This window comes from Saccopteryx bilineata, chromosome 4 (genome assembly GCF_036850765.1).
Source record: "Saccopteryx bilineata isolate mSacBil1 chromosome 4, mSacBil1_pri_phased_curated, whole genome shotgun sequence".
Classification (NCBI taxonomy): Eukaryota; Metazoa; Chordata; class Mammalia; order Chiroptera; family Emballonuridae; genus Saccopteryx; species Saccopteryx bilineata.
Window position 1 is genome coordinate 260,636,195 of NC_089493.1, and position 20,369 is coordinate 260,656,563.

The 20,369-nt window shown below is 40.7% G+C and overlaps 1 protein-coding gene and 1 pseudogene across 1 annotated transcript in view; one reads left to right on the plus strand and one right to left on the minus strand.

The window, feature by feature from the left end:
* Window positions 1-20,369, minus strand: part of FBN2 (fibrillin 2) — a 286,570-nt gene that overhangs the window by 212,629 nt on the left and 53,572 nt on the right. The window lies entirely within an intron of this gene.
* Window positions 18,862-19,572, plus strand: LOC136336377 (zinc finger protein 706-like; annotated as a pseudogene).

The window sequence follows — 20,369 nt, forward strand, 5'->3', positions numbered from 1 at the left end:
TACTAATTAGCTTTAAAAGAGCTATTTGAGTACCTGCAAAGGTTTTTAAGTTGCACAATCAAATATATTAGATGTATTTAATACCTAAAAGCAGTTCAAAAGGTAAGGAGGTGTTTGGTTAACAAGTATGAAAATGGAATCGAATATTAAAGACCTGTTAAAGTGACTATTAAAATCTGTTAGATTTATTAATATATTAGTAATACATCTAAATTGAATTTAAATGCTCAAAGAATATACCCTAAATATTGTAATTGAAAAAAGGGACCCGAAGAAAGAGTTGTGCACCCATGTTCATAACAGCATTATTCACAATAGCCAAAAGGTAGATGCAACTCAAGTGTCCACTGATGTATGAATGTTTAAACAAAGTACATACAACGGGATATAATGTAGCCTTTAAAAGGAAGAAAAATCTGATACACATTAATTACAACACAGGTGAACCCTGAAGACATTATTCTGAGTGAAACAAGCCAGTTAGAAAAGAAAAAACGTTCTGACTCCACTTTTGTGGGGCACCTAGAGTAGTGAAATTCATAGAAACAGAAAGTAGCGTGGTGGTTTTCAGGGGCTGGAGGGAAAGGGAATTAGGGAGTTAGTATTTAAAGTGCACAGAGCTTCAGTTTTGCAAGATGAAAAGGATTCTGCGGATGGATGATGGCGATGGTGCACAACAATGTGAATGTACTAAATGCCACTGAAGTGTACACTTAAAAATGGTTAAGATGGTAAATTTTATGTTATGTGTCCTTCACAGTTAAAAAATATACTTTTAAAAAGCTCAAATAATAACCAGGGTTTTTAAAATATGTTTAAAAAAATTATTTTTTTTGTATGTTTCTGAAGCTGGAAACGGGGAGAGGCAGTCAGACAGACTCCCGCATGCGCCCGACCGTGATCCACCCGGCACGCCCACCAGGGGGCGATGCTCTGCCCCTCCGGGGCATCGCTCTGTCGCAACCAGAGCCACTCTAGCGCCTGGGGCAGAGGCCAAGGAGCCATTCCCAGCGCCCGGGCCATCTTTGCTCCAATGGAGCCTCACTGCGGGAGGGGAAGAGAGAGACAGAGAGGAAGGAGAGGGGGAGGGCTGGAGAAGCAGATGGGCACTTCTCCTGAGTGCCCTGGCCGGGAATTGAACCCGGGACTTCTGCACGCCAAGCTGACGCTCTACCACTGAGCCAACCGGCCAGGGCCACAAACCTGAATTTTTACCACCAAAATAAATGGAGTCTTTTCCATATACAGAGTCACCACTGAGGGCACAGGAACACCCCCCTGCCCTTCCAGTAACATTGACTGCTTGCCTTGTGATATACATATATAATATTTATGTTGCAATTGATTCCAAATGCACACAATGCTGTATGGGCTATTCTTGATCATATTTAGTGACTATCTACTTTGGCTTTCTGAAAGGTAAATTCCTAGCACTCAATTGCTGAATCAAGTGTCCAGTTTGAAAAATATTCAAACCAATATTCAGAACTGCTCTCTGCATAGGTGGTATCACTTCACACTCTCAAAAGTAGTACAAGTGAGAGGCTGTTTCCTCACACCCTCTTCAACACTGGGTAGAAGCAAATGGTTGAGAATGGTATCTCATTATTGCTTTTGAATTATAACAACTCACTGTCCCTATTTTTGACAATCAAGGGAAGAAAATTAAATCTAGGGTAGACACTTTAGAGTGGTCCTTTCTATAAACCAGAGGTCCCCAAACTTTTTACATAGGGGGCCAGTTCACTGTCCCTCAGACCGTTGGAGGGCCGGACATTAAAAAAACTATGAACAAATCCCTATGCACACTGCACATATCTTATTTTAAAGTAAAAAAAACAAAACAGGAACAAAGAGAATATTTAAAATAAAGAACAAGTAAATTTAAATCAACAAACTGACCAGTATTTCAATGGGAACTATGCTCCTCTCACTGACCACCAATGAAAGAGGTGCCCCTTTTGGAAGTGTGGTGGGGGCCGGATCCGTAGTTTGGGGACCCCTGCTATAAACTATCTGAAGTACTAAAAAAAATTACCATTATTGCAAATTAAAAAAAAGTTAAAAGTCAGAGATTAAGTCATACATGGAGAATCAAAGAGCTGGAAGAAAGCGAAGCTGAGATACGACTTAGAGACCCACCGCACTCAAAGCGCTACACCAGGCATGCTGTGTTCATTAAACTGTATACATAGCATGTGCAGTCTTAGTTTTTGGTAGCTTTGCCTTCTCCTAACAGACCAAAGTGCTTTACAAATTTAGTGAATATGGCCACAACCCCACAAGTGCCTCCTGCCAACCCCAAGTATAATCTCTGAACTACCAATTTGCAAGCCCAGTCTCCTGGTTTCCCAAAGACGAGTCTCCATCAAGCATGCTATATAAAGGACAAATCTCTCTGTAAATTGAGACACTTGATGCATTAAAGACTTTTGCTTCTGAAAATAGATGAGTAATTACTTTAATTACCACAGTTCCACTGAATTTTATTTCTAACATAATACCACTATTTAGTATTTCAGTAGAATAGTGTACTCAGTGAAAAAGGACTCTTTCACTATTCTCTAGTCTTTCAAAGCATGAGACTACTGCCAACATCAAAGGACTCCTGAATGAAGAAGAGGTGGGAAAGATAATTAGATGCTGCCCAATGATGCAAACAAAATTACTATCCTTGATGTCACGATTCATAAGGATGAAGGCCATCAAAGATGTGTTCCCAAAATTCACGGCCTATCGAACTTAAAGTTCACTCTCTCAAGAGCAAAACCAATTAACTTATAACTTATTCTAAGGGCAACAAACAATGCTGAAAATTAAAAACTAGTAAGATTATTTGAAGGCTATCATCACATTTGAAAGAGAAAAAGAGACAAAAATATTTTGTCATGAGTTAATGAGGAGGATGGCAATACAAATCACTCAACACAAAGGATGGATCATACACAAGTCAAATCAAAGCATCAAATTTTATGATATTTAAGAAAAACCTATGGTAATAGTTAAGTAGCCCTGAATAATTCAAGGAAAAGTGACACGTGCTCACACAGCATTTCTTCCTTATCTATAAACTCAGACACACAATCAATGAAAACCAGTGCTTGAACAGATCTTCTATTTCCCTTGACCCAAATACAAAGAGATCACAAGACTGAATTTCAGTGGCAGTGAATAAAATATTAGGCATATTAGTTGACAAAGCCTTTCTATAATGATATGGACTCAATGTACTATTTTCTTATTGAAATTTCTGCCTAAATCAACTCCTCCTGAGCCCAAAACAACCATATACATATTATTGAGTCAACCAAGCCAATAAATCACACCCTTCCCGGAAATCTGATGGGAAATCAAAAGCCCTCTATGATTCTGTCCTGACATCTAACTTCCAGTATATCATCTAATTAAAGAGGCTGAGATTTCTCTTGAGGAAAAAGCAAGTGCCATGTAACTCATTACTGGGGTTATAATTATTTAGGTGTTTTAGGGAAATGCTGAAGATCAAGGAAGACCACAGATCACATGCCCTTCTAAAAGGATACAGGTCGCATCTATCAACAAATCTGTTGGACTTACAAAAAAGGAGCCCTGGCCCTGGCCGGTTTGCTCAGTGGTAGAGCGTCGGCCTGGCGTGCAGAAGTCCTAGGTTCGATTCCCAGCCAGGGCACACAGGAGAAGCGCCCATCTGCTTCTCCACCCCTCCCCCTCTCCTTCCTCTCTGTCTCTCTCTTCCCCTCCTGCAGCCAAGGCTCCCCTGGAGCAAAGTTTGCCCAGGCGCTGAGGATGGCTCTGTGGAATCTGCCTCAGGCGCTAGAATGGCTCTGATTGTGGCAGAGCAACACCCCAAGATGGGCAGAGCATTGCCCCCCTGGTGGGCATGCCGGGTGGATCCTGGTCGGGCACATGCGGGAGTCTGTCTGACTGCCTCCCTGCTTCCAGCTTTGGAAAAATACAAAAAAAAAAGGAGCCCTGCCTCTGTGACTTGCTATGAGAAGTGTGGTCAACAGATCCTGCTGGCACTGATGGTCCAGCATGGGTGGTGGTCTATACAGGTGCAGTGACTCATTCCTGGCTCTCTGGTTGGAGCACCTTATACCTGGTTCCTCTTACATTAGTCCTAGGAGAGACCCAAGAACAAAGAGCCCCCTGAGACATCTCAGTAGAAAGGTCACAGTACTACAACACCTTTTATCAGTAAATAATTTTATCTCAGTAAATATATTTTATCTCGGTAAAATAATTTTATCTCACACAGCCTGTAAGCTTGTAATTGCTGCAGAAACCTATGTAGCCTGACTGATATTGGCACTGAGGATACTTGCTTCACAAATATTCAAATACAAATTAAAAGGTTAAAGTCTTTCTTTGATTCAGAAAAGTAAACTCTTTCAAAATTCAGACTCAAGAGAAGAACTTTAACTTCAAGAAAATAAATCTCACAATTAAAAAAAAACTTGACTTAATAGATGGATTTACAATTGTGTACCACACAGACGGAGAATGTGCTAGTTTAGCCTACCTTTATTTTTTGAAACATTTATTAAGATGGTGACATACTTTGTCAGAAGCACATCATTATTTCAGTGAGATTCAATAGATCCCTGGAGTATCTACTGAATACTGTATTTTCTCTTTCATGGTATGAAAGTCTGAAACTTTCTACAGAATCTTGCATAGAAGGATTTTAAGTAATGTGACTAATGAATACCTTGTGCTTTTTTTAAAATTCAAGCTAAATTAATTGATTCCCTCTAAAGGGATCCCAACCAACATTTTTAACTGTAAAATCTGTGACATGAAATTGAGTATTTTAGAGAAATTTTGGCAGTAATAAAATTTCACACCAATGTGGTTTGTTACAATCTATAGCAGTGTCGTCCAAAACAGTAGCCATTTACCCACATGTGGCTTTCTAAATTTAAACTTTAAATTTAAATTAAATTAAATAAACACTTAGTTCCTCAGTCATACTAGCCGCATGTCCAGTGCTTAAGAGCCATGTGTGGTTAGTGGCTACTATACTGGCAGCATAAGGAATATTTCCATCATCTGAGAAAGTTCTCTGGATGCACACGAGTAGCTGACAGCAGCTGGTGTTAAGGCATCAGTTCTTTAAAAGGTTATGTTTGAAACTATAAATCATTTCTATCCTTTCTTAGTGACAGCCATGAAGTCTGTGCAGAGCATTATCCCATCATTTAAGATTATCTGTACAATGACCTAATTTGGTTGGCGTGGAAAGTTTTCCTTTACAGATGATTCCAGTAGGCTTAGATAGGTTAAATAAAATTGCCCAAAGTCACACAGATCATGCTTAACAGAGACAGAATCTGAATGGCAAATGTATCTGACACCAAAAACCATGTAGCATTGATCATCTTGCGTACGTTGTAGGAGGGTTGCGAGGGAGGGAGTCCTGTGTTTGATCAACGGTTCCTGGGCTGCAATAAATGCTCTTTTCTGTATACATTTATTCCTTTCTTGGTTTTATGGCTGTGACCCCTTTTCTCAACTAATAAAGCCCAGCTCATTAATTGCATCACTGGCCACTTTGATATGCCTCCAAAGAGAGCCACCATGTCTCAGCTGTCTGTATGTCTGCCTGGATTTAGACTTTTCCTCTACTTTAGAGCACAAGTACTTCTCAGCAGGCCCCCCCGGCATTGCAGTCAACCCACTTCAAATTGTATCAGCAGTTTAGCTTCTGTTCTCTGAGTGGGTAGACTATGAACAGTATCACTTCAACAGGAGAGGTTGGAATGTTGGAGCTGGTCTACCGACAATGCTGGCCAAGGTGTTCAAGAAGACACAATATCTACAGAAGATGAAGCCTACTGCTCAGTAAGCTCCCAGTCTAATCTGTACTATTATGGAGATGTTGGGCTTTACTGCCACCTTCCCAAAAGGATCCAGGCCATTCTGGATGAGACACATACAAGCATTTTGAGAACTGTAAAGTATCAGTTAAATTTTAATTCTTTTAATAATTTTTAGAAATGAAACACCCTTAGAAATGATTTGTTTGATAATGTGATTAAAAGATGAGGATATAATGTCCAAATTTTCAGCAACTGGAGCCAAGACAAATAGATTTGATGTAATAGCTTAGGCTTCATGACCCAATCTCCCATTATACTCAACATAAAAAGGTAATGAGAAGCTCTGATGGAGCCCTGGCCGGTTGGCTCAGCGGTAGAGCGTCGGCCTAGCGTGCGGAGGACCTGGGTTCGATTCCCGGCCAGGGCACACAGGAGAAGCGCCCATTTGCTTCTCCACCCCTCCGCCGCGCTTTCCTCTCTGTCTCTCTCGTCCCCTCCCGCAGCCAAGGCTCCATTGGAGCAAAGATGGCCCGGGCGCTGGGGATGGCTCTGTGGCCTCTGCCTCAGGCACTAGAGTGGCTCTGGTTGCAACATGGCGACGCCCAGGATGGGCAGAGCATCGCCCCCTGGTGGGCAGAGCATCGCCCCTGGTGGGCGTGCCGGGTGGATCCCGGTCGGGCGCATGCAGGAGTCTGTCTGACTGTCTCTCCCTGTTTCCAGCTTCAGAAAAATAAAAAAAAAAAAGGTAATGAGAAGCTCTGATGGAATCTGTGGTGTCAAGGGCTGTGCATGACAAAATACACCTGCTGAGCTGAGATTCAGAAAGACGGTTTAACTCAGCATTTCCCAAAATGTGGTCAACTGAACACTGTTCCACATATTAGTAAGAGTAATATGTCAAAAAAAAATTATGTGGTCAAGTAGAGTTGAACAAAGACAGAATTTGTGTATGTGTGTCCGTGAAACTACACAACTTTCAGAAGCCTTTAAAGTACTTATGTGCATTATTAACTGCCAAGAGGCTCTAGTAGGCAGTGTTCAAAATTTATTTGCTCATAAAATATTTTTATCCAATAGCATTTCCTCGAGACTAGTGTGGGATGAAACGCACTTCAGCAAACACTTATCTAACTTTATCAGCAGATGAGTCCCCTGTCATATCCTCAAAGTTCGCTGCCTGAAATAGATTTCATAAAATGATATCTCTGGTGTAACTGGCTTTCCTCCAGATGATATCACTACTACCATAAATATCAAGGAGAACTTTAGAGACTTGTGACATGATGGCAGTTCTCAAACTTTCTTACCAGTTGCTAAACTATTGCCTAGCCTACTAATAGTATTGAAAATATTTATAAGTGATCATAGTTCAGAGGTATTCCTGTGTTTCTTTGCATTATTCCTCTATATGCCAATGATTCCATCTATTCTTCGAGAGTATAAGATCTGATGTCTGTCCCATGACTGGTGATGGGAAGCACATGGTCCTATATTCCTGTGTAGGTTTTTGTCAGCAATGCAAAGCAGAGAAAACAGAGACTTGTTTAGAGATGGAGACAGTGATATACCACTACTGTAGCTACATTACATATGATTACTTTTCTGATCATTCAAACAACACCATGACATAGGTACTATTACTATGCTCATTTTAGAAATGAGGAAACTGAGGCACAGTGAAGTGAGGTAACTTGTGCAATGTCACAAAGACAGTAATTAGACCAGAAAAAAAAAAGATGTGATAATGATTCACACAATTAGCTTTCTCAAATTTCTTTTGAAAGTTACCAAGCAGACTCTGACCAGGTAGCTCAGTTGGTTAGAGCATCATCCCCATATGCCAAGGTGGTGGGTTCAATCCCCAGTCAGAGCACATACAAGGAACAACCAATGAATGCATAAATAAGTGGAACAACAAATCCATGTTTCTCTCTCTCTCTCTCCCCTCTCCTTTCCTCTCTCTCTAAACTCAATAAAAAGTAATAAAACACTTAAAACTCACCTGTTCTTTAAAAAAATAATAAAGCAACTAATGATAATGAGCTGAGGTATCTATGTTTATTCCACATGGTATTGACAGAACCAGATTCACAAACAGAACCCTGGCTTCACAATTCACAAACTATACTTGCCTACAGTTTCGAATAGGTTACTTTAACTCAGTTACCTTATTTGTAAAATGAGTATAAGAAGAGAACTTTGCCTGACCAGGTGGTGGGGCAGTGGATAGAGCTTCGGACTGGGATGCTGAGGACCCAGGTTTGAGACCCCAAGGTCACCAGCTTCAGCGCGGGCTCATCTGGTTTGAGCAAAAGCTCACCAGCTTGGACCCAAGGTCACTGGCTCGAGCAAGGGGTTACTCGGTCTGCTTAAGGCCCGTGGTCAAGGCACATATAAGAAAGCAATCAATGAACAACTAAAGTGTCGCAATGTGCAACGAAAAACTAATGATTGATGCTTCTCATCTCTCCATTCCTGTCTGTCTGTCCCTATCTCTGACTCTCTCTCTCTGTCTCTGTAAAAAAAAAAAAAAAAAAAAAAAGAGAGAGAGAGAACTTTACGTCTAGTTCATGATGTGGATGTGTGCATGCCATGAGATAAAAACTTTGGGCTTAGCACATTCTAGGCTTTTCATAAACCTCAGCACCTGGCCAGTAATAAACATGTTAGAGCCCTCTCTAGTTTACAACTCACTTTCCTATGCTTTACTTCATTATGGCCATTACTCTGACACTGCAAGGTGAAGGAGGAGCAAGGAAGAAAAGCCTACGGAAACCTCACTATGGCTTTGTTCCTCACAGTTATATATGGATACAATTTTCTTGGATGTGAAAGCTGTAAGAAACCACTTAAATGGACAGCAGAATCCTTCCAAGAAATAATATACTTCCTTATGGAGTTATTTTCTGTATTATTCAAGCTCCCTCTTTCCCAAAGATCTGTTTGGAATCAAAGCCAGGTTTCACAGCCTGAAAATTAATACTGTGCAGCCAGAAATAAATTATTTTGCAAGGAGAAATACCAGACTCACATAATTTTTACTCGGTGAAAAAAAAATTCTCCCTTTTGACCTCGCCAGAAAATACAATGGACAAATGGAAAAGTACAACATTTATTTATGCAGTTTGTAAAAGAGAGTACCTCTTTTGAGCACCATCACCAATTTGTGATCAGCCCTATATTACCCGGGTTCCAGATGATCTATTTCTACCTGCAGCCTCGAGCTCTGTGCCAGGAGACTAAGCCTTGTGCCACTGAGAGCGGGCCCTCAGGAGGGAAGGATCATGGCACCAAGTACAATGAGGTTGTCAGGGCCTGAGCTTGTGGGAGAGGCTCCGACTGTCTAATGATGAACATCAAAGGAAATCTCAGTTAAACGTCCACATGTTTCCAAACTTTGCAAACATTCCAGATATAGAAAAACATCCTGATGCTTAAGTAAATTTTCAAATTTCCAACCAGATGTTTGCTAGGTTGAGTATGTGTCTCTGATTGCCTTCAAAAATTAGAGGGTTCTGAGTCTTATTTCATATTATCTATTTGTGTACCTTCTGTTCCTAATTAGTAGAGAAAATCAAACTTGAAGTTTTCTACTAGAAAAAAACCCCATATTCTTTGAGCTACTATGAATACACGCACATATTTCATACTATCTGGTTTGGTACATAATATGTGTAAGGGGTGTATGCCTATTGCATTTCCACTCACTAAGTAATTGTTCCAATTCCTAGGTAACTACAGAAAGCTTACCCTAATATATAGACAGTAAATAGTAAATCCCTTCAGTTTCCTTAATTAATCATACATTTTGAGAGCAAACTAAATCTTTTATCAAAAAGGCTCTATGTTAAGTGTGAATAGGTGAGACTCATAAGACTGCTATACCATTGTGTTTAATACTGTTTCATTCTAAAGCTGGACTCTCAGCAAAAAAAAGGGGTTTATGAAAAGCATGGTCAAAATATATGATAAACTATGTAGAGAAAATGTGAATATATTTGGCCTGTCCTGCAACCAAACTATTTGCCTTTTGGGAGAAATCCATCGTATGAGTCTAGATGGGAAGAGGAACAGATGCAAAGACAAATAAATATTTATACACTTTTTCTCAGCCCTGGCCACTAGGCTCAGTGGTAGAGCATTGTCCCAGCATGTAGCGGTCCTGGGTTCAATTCCAGGTCAGGGCACACAGGAGAGGTGCCCATCTGCTTTTCCACCCCTCCTCCTCTCACTTCTCTCTCTCTCTCTCTCTCTTTCATCCCCTCCTGCAGTCATGGCTTGACTGGAGCAAATTGGCCTCAGGCGCTGAGGATGGCTCCATGGCCTCTACTTCAAGCACCAAGAAGAGCTCGGTTGTTGAACAACAGAGCAATGCCCCAGATGGGCAGGGCATTGACCCCTAGTGGGTTTGCCAGGTGGATCCAGGTCGGGGCGCATGTGGGAGTCTGTCTCTCTGCCTCCTCTCCTCTCACTGAATAAAAAAAAAGAAACTTTTTCTCAGCAGCAAGAGGACAGTGGAGAGAGCAAAAGACTAACTAGGAATCAACCAGCCAACACCTCAGAGGAGTTTTCTGATGGCAGCTTCTATTGGCTCTTACCTATTTTCCAAGCTCGCTTCTCCACACTACTTGTAGGTTCTATATCTATCCAATGACTTTTTATTGCATTCCTTTAGTTACTATTTTTAATTCAGTGAAACAGACTTGATTTCAGCTTTTTCGCAACCAAGACCAAGCTGATACAGATAGCACTCTATTCACAATGGAAATTCTAAATTAAATTTAAAATGTTAGGTAAGATATAAGGACTCTACACAATTTCTTTTATTTGTACTCTTGTAGGTAGGAAGTTCATGGGCAGATATCATTCTTTGCATGAGTCTTGATGAGAATTTTATAACACTGATATATTAAGAATATTCTGGAGGGAAGATGGCAGCGGAGTAGGCGGACGCACAGATGCCCAGCTCTCAACACCAAACTGGAATACAAATCAATTTAGGAAAAATCAGCATGAAAAACCAACACTGAACTGCAAGAACAGCTCTCAAAAACCAAGGAGCAAAGATGAAGCCACAATAATCCTGGTAAGGAGTGCCTGAATCTCCTCTGCTTACAGGAAGGGAAGGAGGGAGGTGAGGCTGAGAGCCCAGGGAGGATTTCACAGAGGAAAAAGAGCAGAAACTACTGCTCACAGCCACTTACCTGGCGACCAGGGAGCAAGGTGGGTTGAAAAGACCAGCTTATCTCCCAAGTGGAAAGGACAAGGAGAGGGACAGACCGTGAAGGGCTAAGGTATGCAAGAAACGAAATAAAAAAGTTGACTCATTCGTGCTGGAGGCGGCCATAGCTGGGGGAGGGACTGAACCTTTCACAAAACAGAGCAGAAGTGCTTCCGGATCAGAGATTTCCGGACATCTATCCAGCTCCAATCAGCGCAACAAGACACAGCTGAAAACAAGAAGTGGGGAGAAGGGACAGTAACTCAGGTCTCCATGGAGATCTGAGATACACCTCCCCCTACTGAAGCTGAGAAAAAACCCTGCCCCCAGTGAGATTAGTTGGTGGAAGAGACCTTCAGCGTTTCAGGTTACACCCACAGCATTCCTGGTTACAGTTTCAAGGAAGCCCCCTGCTGAGATCAGTTAACAAGACTATCACCTGTTAAGAAAACAAACAAATCAAGACTTCAAAGCTGCCCAAATCCAAAAGTGGATTACAAATAATAGCTAATACCAACCCAAGAAGACCTAGAAATAACACAACTGAAAACTGGAGGCAGACAACACCAAGTCTAGACTCAACCAACTCTACAAATAAAACACCATTATGAGAAGACAAAGGAGTGCAACCCAAATGAAACCACAAGAGACACCTTTGAGAGATGAGCTGAGTGATATGGAAATAATCAAACTTCCAGATGCGGAGTTCAAAATAATGATTGTAAGGATGCTTAGGGATCTTAGAACAACAATGGAGGGGCAGTTTGAAAACCTAAATAAAGAAATAGCAAGTATAAAAAAGGATATTGAAATATTAAAAAAGAATCAGTCAGAGATGACAAATACAATATCAGAAATGAAGACCACAATGGAAGGAATTAAAAACAGGATGGATACAGCTGAGGATCGAATCAGCGAGTTGGAGGACAACTGGAATGAAGGCATGAAAGCAGAGAAGAAAAGAGAAAAGAGACTCAAAAAGTCAGAGGAAACACTTAGAGAGCTATGTGATAACATGAAGAGAAATAACATCCGCATCATAGGGGTTCCTGAAGAAGAAGAAAAAGAACAAGGGATAGAGACTTTGTTCAATCATATCATAACTGAAAACTTCCCTAAATTAATGCAAGAGAAACTCTCACAAGTCCAAGAAGCACAGAGAACTCCATTAAAGAGAAACCCAAAGAAACCTACACCAAGACACATCATAATTAAAATACCAAAGCTAAGCGATAAAGAGAAAATATTAAAAGCTGCAAGAGAAAAAAAAGTTATCACCTACAAAGGAGCCCCCATAAGGATGACATCCAACTTCTCAACAGAAACACTTGAGGCCAGAAGGGAATGGCAAGAAATATTCAAAGTAATGCAGAACAAGAACCTACAACCAAGACTACTTTATCCAGCAAGGCTATCGTTTAAAATTGAAGGAGAAATAAAAAGCTTCCCAGACAAAAACAACTCAAGGAATTCATTACAACCAAACCAACGCTGCAAGAAATGTTAAGGGGCCTGTTGTAAACAGATCAAAGTTGGAAAAGAATATAGCAAAAAAAGGAATACACCTTTAAAGAAGAAAATGGCAATAAACAACTACATATCAATAATAACCTTAAATGTAAATGGATTAAATGATCCAATCAAAAGACATAGGGTAGCTGCATGGATAAGAAAACAGGACCCATACATATGTTGTCTACAAGAGACACACCTTAGAACAAAAGACACACATAGATTGAAGGTAAAAGGATGGAAAAAAACATTTCATGCAAACGGAAATGAAAAAAAAGCTGGGGTAGCAATACTTATATCAGACAAAATGGACTTTAAAACAAAGGATATAGTAAGAGATAAAGAAGGCCACTACATAATGATAAAGGGAGTAATCCAACAGGAAGATATAACTATTATAAATATCTATGCACCTAATATAGGAGCACCCAAATATATAAAACAGACTTTGATGGATTTAAAGGGCGAGATCAACAGCAATACTATAATAGTAGGGGATTTCAATACCCCACTAACATCACTAGATAGATCCTCAAGAAAGAAAATTAACAAAGAAACAGCAGACTTTTTGGAAACCCTAGATCAACTCGATTTAATAGATATCTTCAGATCCTTTCACCCTAAAGCAGCAGAATATACATTCTTTTCAAGTGCTCATGGTACATTCTCTAGGATAGACCACATGTTAGGGCACAAAAGTGCTCTCAACAAATTTAAGAAGACTGAAATCATATCAAGCACTTTCTCCGGTCACAACGGCATGAAACTAGAAATGAATCACAGCAGAAAAGCTCAAAAATTCTCAAACACATGGAAAGTAAATAGCAGGGTGTTAAATAATGAATGGATTAAGAATGAGATCAAAGAAGAAATAAAAAAATTCCTAGAAACGAATGACAATGAGCATACAACAACTCAAAATTTATGGGACACAGCGAAAGCAGTGCTGAGAGGGAAGTTCATAGCACTACAGGCACACTTTCAGAAGCTAGAAAAAGCTCAAATAAACAACTTAACCCTGCATCTAAAAGAATTAGAAAAAGAACAGCAAGTAAAGCCCAAATGTAGTAGAAGGAAGGAAATAATAAAGATCAGAGCAGAAATAAATGACATAGAGGCTAAAGAAACAATACAGAGGATCAATGAAACTAGGAGCTGGTTCTTTGAAAAGGTAAACAAGATTGATGAACCTTTAAGTAGACTCACCAAGAAAAAGAGAGAGAGGACTCAAATAAATAAAATTAGAAATGAGAGAGGAGAAATAACAACTGACACAACAGAAATACAAAATATTGTAAGAAAATACTATGAAGAACTGTATGCCAAAAAACTAGACAACCTAGATGAAATGGACAAATTCCTTGAAACATACAATCTTCCAAAAATCAATCTAGAAGAATCAGAAAACCTAAACAGACCAATTACACCAAATGAGATCGAAACAGTTATCAAAAAACTCCCAAAAAAGAAAAGTCCGGGGCCCGATGGCTTCACAACGGAATTCTACCAAATATTCAAAGAAGAACTAACTCCTATCCTTCTCAAACTATTTCAAAAAATTCAAGAGGAAGGAAGACTTCCAAACTCCTTTTACGAGGCGAGCATAATTCTGATTCCAAAACCAGGCAAAGACAACACAAAGAAAGAAAATTATAGGCCAATATCTCTGATGAATATAGATGCTAAAATCCTCAACAAAATATTAGCAAACCGGATCCAACAATATATGGAAAAAATCATACACCATGATCAAGTGGGATTTACTCTGGGGAGGCAAGGCTGGTACAATATTCGTAAATTAATCAAATCAATGTGATTCATCACATAAACAAAAAGAAGGAGAAAAACCATATGATAATTTCAATAGATGCAGAAAAAGCATTTGATAAGATCCAGCATCGGCCCTGGCCGGTTGGCTCAGCGGTAGAGCGTCGGCCTAGCGTGCGGAGGACCCGGGTTCGATTCCCGGCCAGGGCACACAGGAGAAGCGCCCATTTGCTTCTCCACCCCTCCGCCGCGCTTTCCTCTCTGTCTCTCTCTTCCCCTCCCGCAGCCAAGGCTCCATTGGAGCAAAGATGGCCCGGGCGCTGGGGATGGCTCTGTGGCCTCCGCCCCAGGCGCTAGAGTGGCTCTGGTCGCAACATGGCGACGCCCAGGATGGGCAGAGCATCGCCCCCTGGTGGGCAGAGCGTTGCCCCATGGTGGGCGTGCCGGGTGGATCCCGGTCGGGCGCATGCGGGAGTCTGTCTGACTGTCTCTCCCTGTTTCCAGCTTCAGAAATATAAAAAAAAAAATAAATAAATAAAAGATCCAGTACCCATTCATGATCAAAACTCTCAGCAAAGTGGGAATACAGGGAACATACCTCAACATGATAAAAGCCATCTATGAGAAACCCACAACCAACATCATACTCAATGGGAAAAAATTAAAAGCAATACCTTTAAGATCAGGAACAAGGCAGGGGTGCCCCCTTTCACCATCCTTATTTAACATAGTCCTGGAAGTCCTAGCCACAGCAATCAGACAAGAAGAAGAAATAAAAGGCATTCAAGTTGGAAAAGAAGAAGTAAAACTATCATTATTTGCAGATGATATGATATTGTATATAGAAAACCCTAAAGTCTCAGTCAAAAAACTACTGGACCTGATAAATAAATTCAGCAAAGTGGTAGGATACAAAATCAATACTCAGAAATCAGAAGCATTTTTATACACCAACAATGAACAGTCAGAAAGAGAAATTAAGGAAACAATCCCCTTCACAATTACAACCAAAAAAATAAAGTACCTAGGAGTAAACTTAACCAAGGAGACTAAAGACTTATACTTGGAAAATTACAAAGCATTGATAAAAGAAATCAAAGAAGATACAAACAAGTGGAAGCATATACCGTGCTCATGGTTAGGAAGAATAAACATCATTAAAATGTCTATATTACCCAAAGCAATCTATAAATTCAATGCAATACCAATTAAAATACCAATGACATACTTCAAAGATATAGAACACATATTCCAAAAATTTATATGGAACCAAAAGAGGACACAAATAGCCTCAGCAATCTTAAAAAAGAAGAATAAAGTGGGAGGTATCACACTTCCTGATATCAAGTTATACTACAAGGCCGTTGTACTCAAAACAGCCTGGTACTGGCATAAGAACAGGCATATAGATCAATGGAACAGAACAGAGAACCCAGAAATAAACCCACAGTTCTATGGACAACTGATATTTGACAAAGGAGGTAAGGAAATACAATGGAGTAAAGACAGCCTCTTTAACAAATGGTGTTGGGAAAATTGGACAGCTACCTGCAAAAAAATGAAACTAGATCACCAGCTTACACCACTCACAAAAATAAACTCAAAATGGATAAAAGACTTAAATGTAGGCCGTGAAACCATAAGCATCTTAGAAGAAAACATAGGCAGTAAGCTCTCGGACATCTCTCGGAGCAATATATTTGCTGATTTATCTCCACGGGGAAGTGAAATAAAAGACAGGATAAACAAATGGGACTATATCAAACTAAAAAGCTTTTGCACAGCTAAAGACAACAAGAACAGAATAAAAAGACAAACTACACAATGGGAGAACATATTTGACAATACGTCTGATAAAGGGTTAATAACCAAAATTTATAAAGAACTTGTAAAACAACACCAGGAAGACAAACAACCCAATCCAAAAATGGGCAAAAGAGATGAATAGACATTTCTCCAAAGAGGACATACAGATGGCCAATAGGCATATGAAAAAATGCTCAACATCACTAATCATTAGAGAAATGCAAATTAAAACCACAATGAGATATCACCTCACACGAGTCAGAATGGCGCTTATCAACAAAACAACACAGAATAAGTGCTGGCGAGGATGTGGAGAAAAGGGAACCCTCCTGCACTGCTGGTGGGAATGCAGACTGGTGCAGCCACTGTGGAAAACAGTATGGAGATTCCTCAAAAACCTGAAAATCGAACTGCCTTTTGACCCAGCTATCCCACTTTTAGGAATATACCCTAAGGACACCATAGAACGGCTCGAAAAGGAGAAATGCACCCGCATGTTTGTGGCAGCATTGTTCACAATAGCGAAGATCTGGAAACAGCCCAAGTGTCCGTCAGAGGACGAGTGGATTAAAAAGCTTTGGTACATATATACTATGGAATACTACTCAGCCATAAGAAATGATGACATCGGATCATTTACAATAACATGGATGGGCCTTGACAACATTATACGAAGTGAAATAAGTAAATCAGAAAAAAAAACCCTAAGATGAATCCATACATAGAAGGGACATAAAAATGAGACTCAGAGGCATGAACAAGAATGTGATGGCAACAGGGGCGGGAGGTTGGGGGAGGGGGGAGGGGGTGAAGAAGGAGAGAAGGGTTAGGGGAGGGGAGGGGCACAAAGAAAACCAGATAGAAGGTGACAGAAGACAATTTAACTTTGGGGGAGGGGTATACAGCACAATCAAATGTCAAAATAATTTAGAGATATTTTCTCTCAACATATGTACCCTGATTTATCAATGTCACTGCATTAAATTTAATAAAAAAAAAAAAAAGAATATTCTGCATGGGAATCCCAGTTTTTAATCTTTCTTGTGTCATCTGCAAGTATTAATAACAATGTTTAAATGAAGCTTCATACTTACAGAGGTACATGTGCCTGTTTTAGTAAAGATTCTCTGCATTTGTTATAATGTGAAAACTGCTCTTGTTTAATTCCAGTATACTACCTTGCCAAGATGTAAGACCAGCCATGAGGTTTCTTAAAGATATGAACAAGAAATGAGATGAGTTGCACTGATTTAGAGCTGACATAAATAGAAAACACTTTATGAAAGGTGACATCCACCAAGTTATGGAGAGAATGCTTACTAGCCAAACATGAGGTCCAGCCTTTTGGAAAATGACTTAGGATTGACTATTTAATTTACCTTAGAAGAAGCCGCAGTCCCAAAGCAATCTGTTACATTTGGAGCAGCAGACGCAGGAAAGGTTCAAGTCTACCATTTCTAACAGCTACATTTTCACTAATTCTGTGTTAAAACCTTAATGGACAACTCAAGACAGGCAAGCCTGTGAGATGCATAAAATATAATGACTTTGAACGTGTAAAAGTATCAGAAGCATTGAAAACACTGAGCTGCCTGGGAGAAAAACAAAGAATTTTAGTATTTTGTGATTCAGTTCTTAAAAATCATTTTATTTTAAGTGATAATATCTGGAAAAAATTTAAAGTATACAGCAGTTCTCTTCAATAACATAATCCTGTTTGCAGAGTAGATGGATCTGGCTGCCCATAGAGACTGTTTAAGGATGCATCCACCCACCCTACTGTCAGGTCTGGCTGGAGTGCTGTGAGGGAACATTTTCCATCTCATCTGTGATGGAAGCCTGTGAGTGACGGGGCTGTCTCACATACCCCTGGAAAGTAAATTGAATATGGCAATCACAAGGTATAGGGGTGAAAGAAAAACTAATTGTTTAATATAAAAAGGTTCACTCAATTTTTTTGTTTGTTCATAGAATTACAGCTTATTTTTCATTCTGTTATATTATTATCCATACTTGAGCACATTCATTCTCATTCATATTCTCACTTTCTCTCAACGTTATTCTAGGTCCTTTTAAGTTATTATTACTTAAGCATCAAGAAGAGGAAGAGGGCTTAGTGACCTTCCCCGAGACTGAGGCTGAGGGCGCATGGCGCGGGCTGTTGTGCTTCCCAGCTCCCCTCTTTTTTTTTTTTTTTTTGCATTTTTCTGAAGCTGGAAACAGGGAGAGACAGTCAGACAGACTCCCGCATGCGCCCGACCGGGATCCACCCGGCACACCCACCAGGGGGCGACGCTCTGCCCACCAGGGGGCGATGCTCTGCCCATCCTGGGTGTCGCCATGTTGCGACCAGAGCCACTCTAGCGCCTGGGGCAGAGGCCACAGAGCCATCCCCAGCGCCCGGGCCATCTTTGCTCCAATGGAGCCTTGGCTGCGGGAGGGGAAGGGAGAGACAGAGAGGAAGGCGCGGCGGAGGGGTGGAGAAGCAAATGGGCGCTTCTCCTATGTGCCCTGGCCGGGAATCGAACCCGGGTCCTCCGCACGCTAGGCCGACGCTCTACCGCTGAGCCAACCGGCCAGGGCTCCAGCTCCCCTCTTGACCCTCCCTGGCGGGTGGAGGAGGCCGAAGTCGTGCCGGCCGTGCTCCCCATTCCTCTCCCTCCGGCCACCTCCCCTGGCCCCTTCCTGCTGCGCGGTCTCGCGGTCTCACTGACGCAAGACTGTCCTGGCCCGGGTATGGCTCGTGGACAGCAGAAGATTCAGTCTCAGCAGAAAAATGCCAAAAAAAAAAAGCAAGCTGGATAAAAGAAGAAACAAGGACATGGCCAAAAGGCTGCTGCCAAAACTGCCTTAACATATACATACCTGCACTGTCTGTAGCAGTGGTCCCCAACCCCCCAGCCGCAGACCGGTACCGGTCCGTGGACTATTCGGTACCGGTCCGCAGAGAAAGAATAAATAACTTACATTATTTCCGTTTTATTTATATTTAAGTCTGAACGATATTTTATTTTTAAAAAATGACCAGATTCCCTCTGTTACATCCGTCTAAGACTCACTCTTGACGCTTGTCTCGGTCACGTGATACATTTATCGGTCCCACCCTAAAGGCCGGTCTGTGAAAATATCTTCTGACATTAAACCGGTCTGTGGCCCAAAAAAGGTTGGGGGCCACTGGTCTGTAGGACACAAATGTCAAACAGCCCCTAAGACCATCAAGCAGCACTTTGAGAGCAAACATCCTAAGACTCCACTCCCTCCAGAACTGGCTGATGCTCAGGCATAAGGTGAATTCATGACACCTTGGACTCTTCTACTGTCTCAGACCTTAGGTAACAAACTTGCAGCTGCTTTTCTAACAAACTGTTGATCAGCAAAAATAAAGGGGCTACAGAAACACTCATTTTTATGCTGTTCCTTTTTGGGCTTCATGCAAAGACAATTCTGTGTAAAATGTACAGTTGACTCTAATATGGAAATCTGAAAATCAGTCCATCCTTGTTATAAAAAATTTTTTTACAACTGTAATTATTATTGATGTTCATATTGTGTAAAATAACTCATTTAATAAAGTAGTACTTTGATTTTACAACATAAAAAAGACAAAGAATAATAAATATTTTTAGCATACTAAATATTAGTTTTAAGCAGAAATCTTAGAGGAAGAGATTAGTGAAAGGGAATTATGAGGTATCATTGGGTACGCATCAGAAAGGCCAAAAAATGTGGCAAGCACAATTCTAAGCACCTTACATATTTTATGTCATGTAGTTCTTATGAAAACTTTATAATATATGAGTTTTATGACTTATTATTTTAGAGAGAAGGGGAGACAGGTAGGGAGAGAGTGAGGAGAGAGATGAGAAGCATCAACTCATAGTTGCAGCACTTTAGTTGTTCATTGACTGCTTCTCATACATGCTTTGACCAGGGGATTCAAGGTGAGTCAATGACCCCGTACTCAAGCCAGCGACCTTTGGGCTCAAGCCAGTGACCTTAGGATAGTGTCAACAATCCCTCACTCAAGCCAGTGATCCTAAACTCAAGCTGGCAAGCCTGCACTCAAGCTGATGAATCTGTACTCAAGCCAGGGACCTTGGGGTTTTGAATCTGGGACATCAGCATCTGAGGTCAATGCTCTATCCACTTCGTCACCATCAGTCAGTCTATAACACGTATGACTATTACTACCCTTATTTTACAAATGAGGCAAGCGAGGCACAGAGAAGGTAGGTAATATCCTA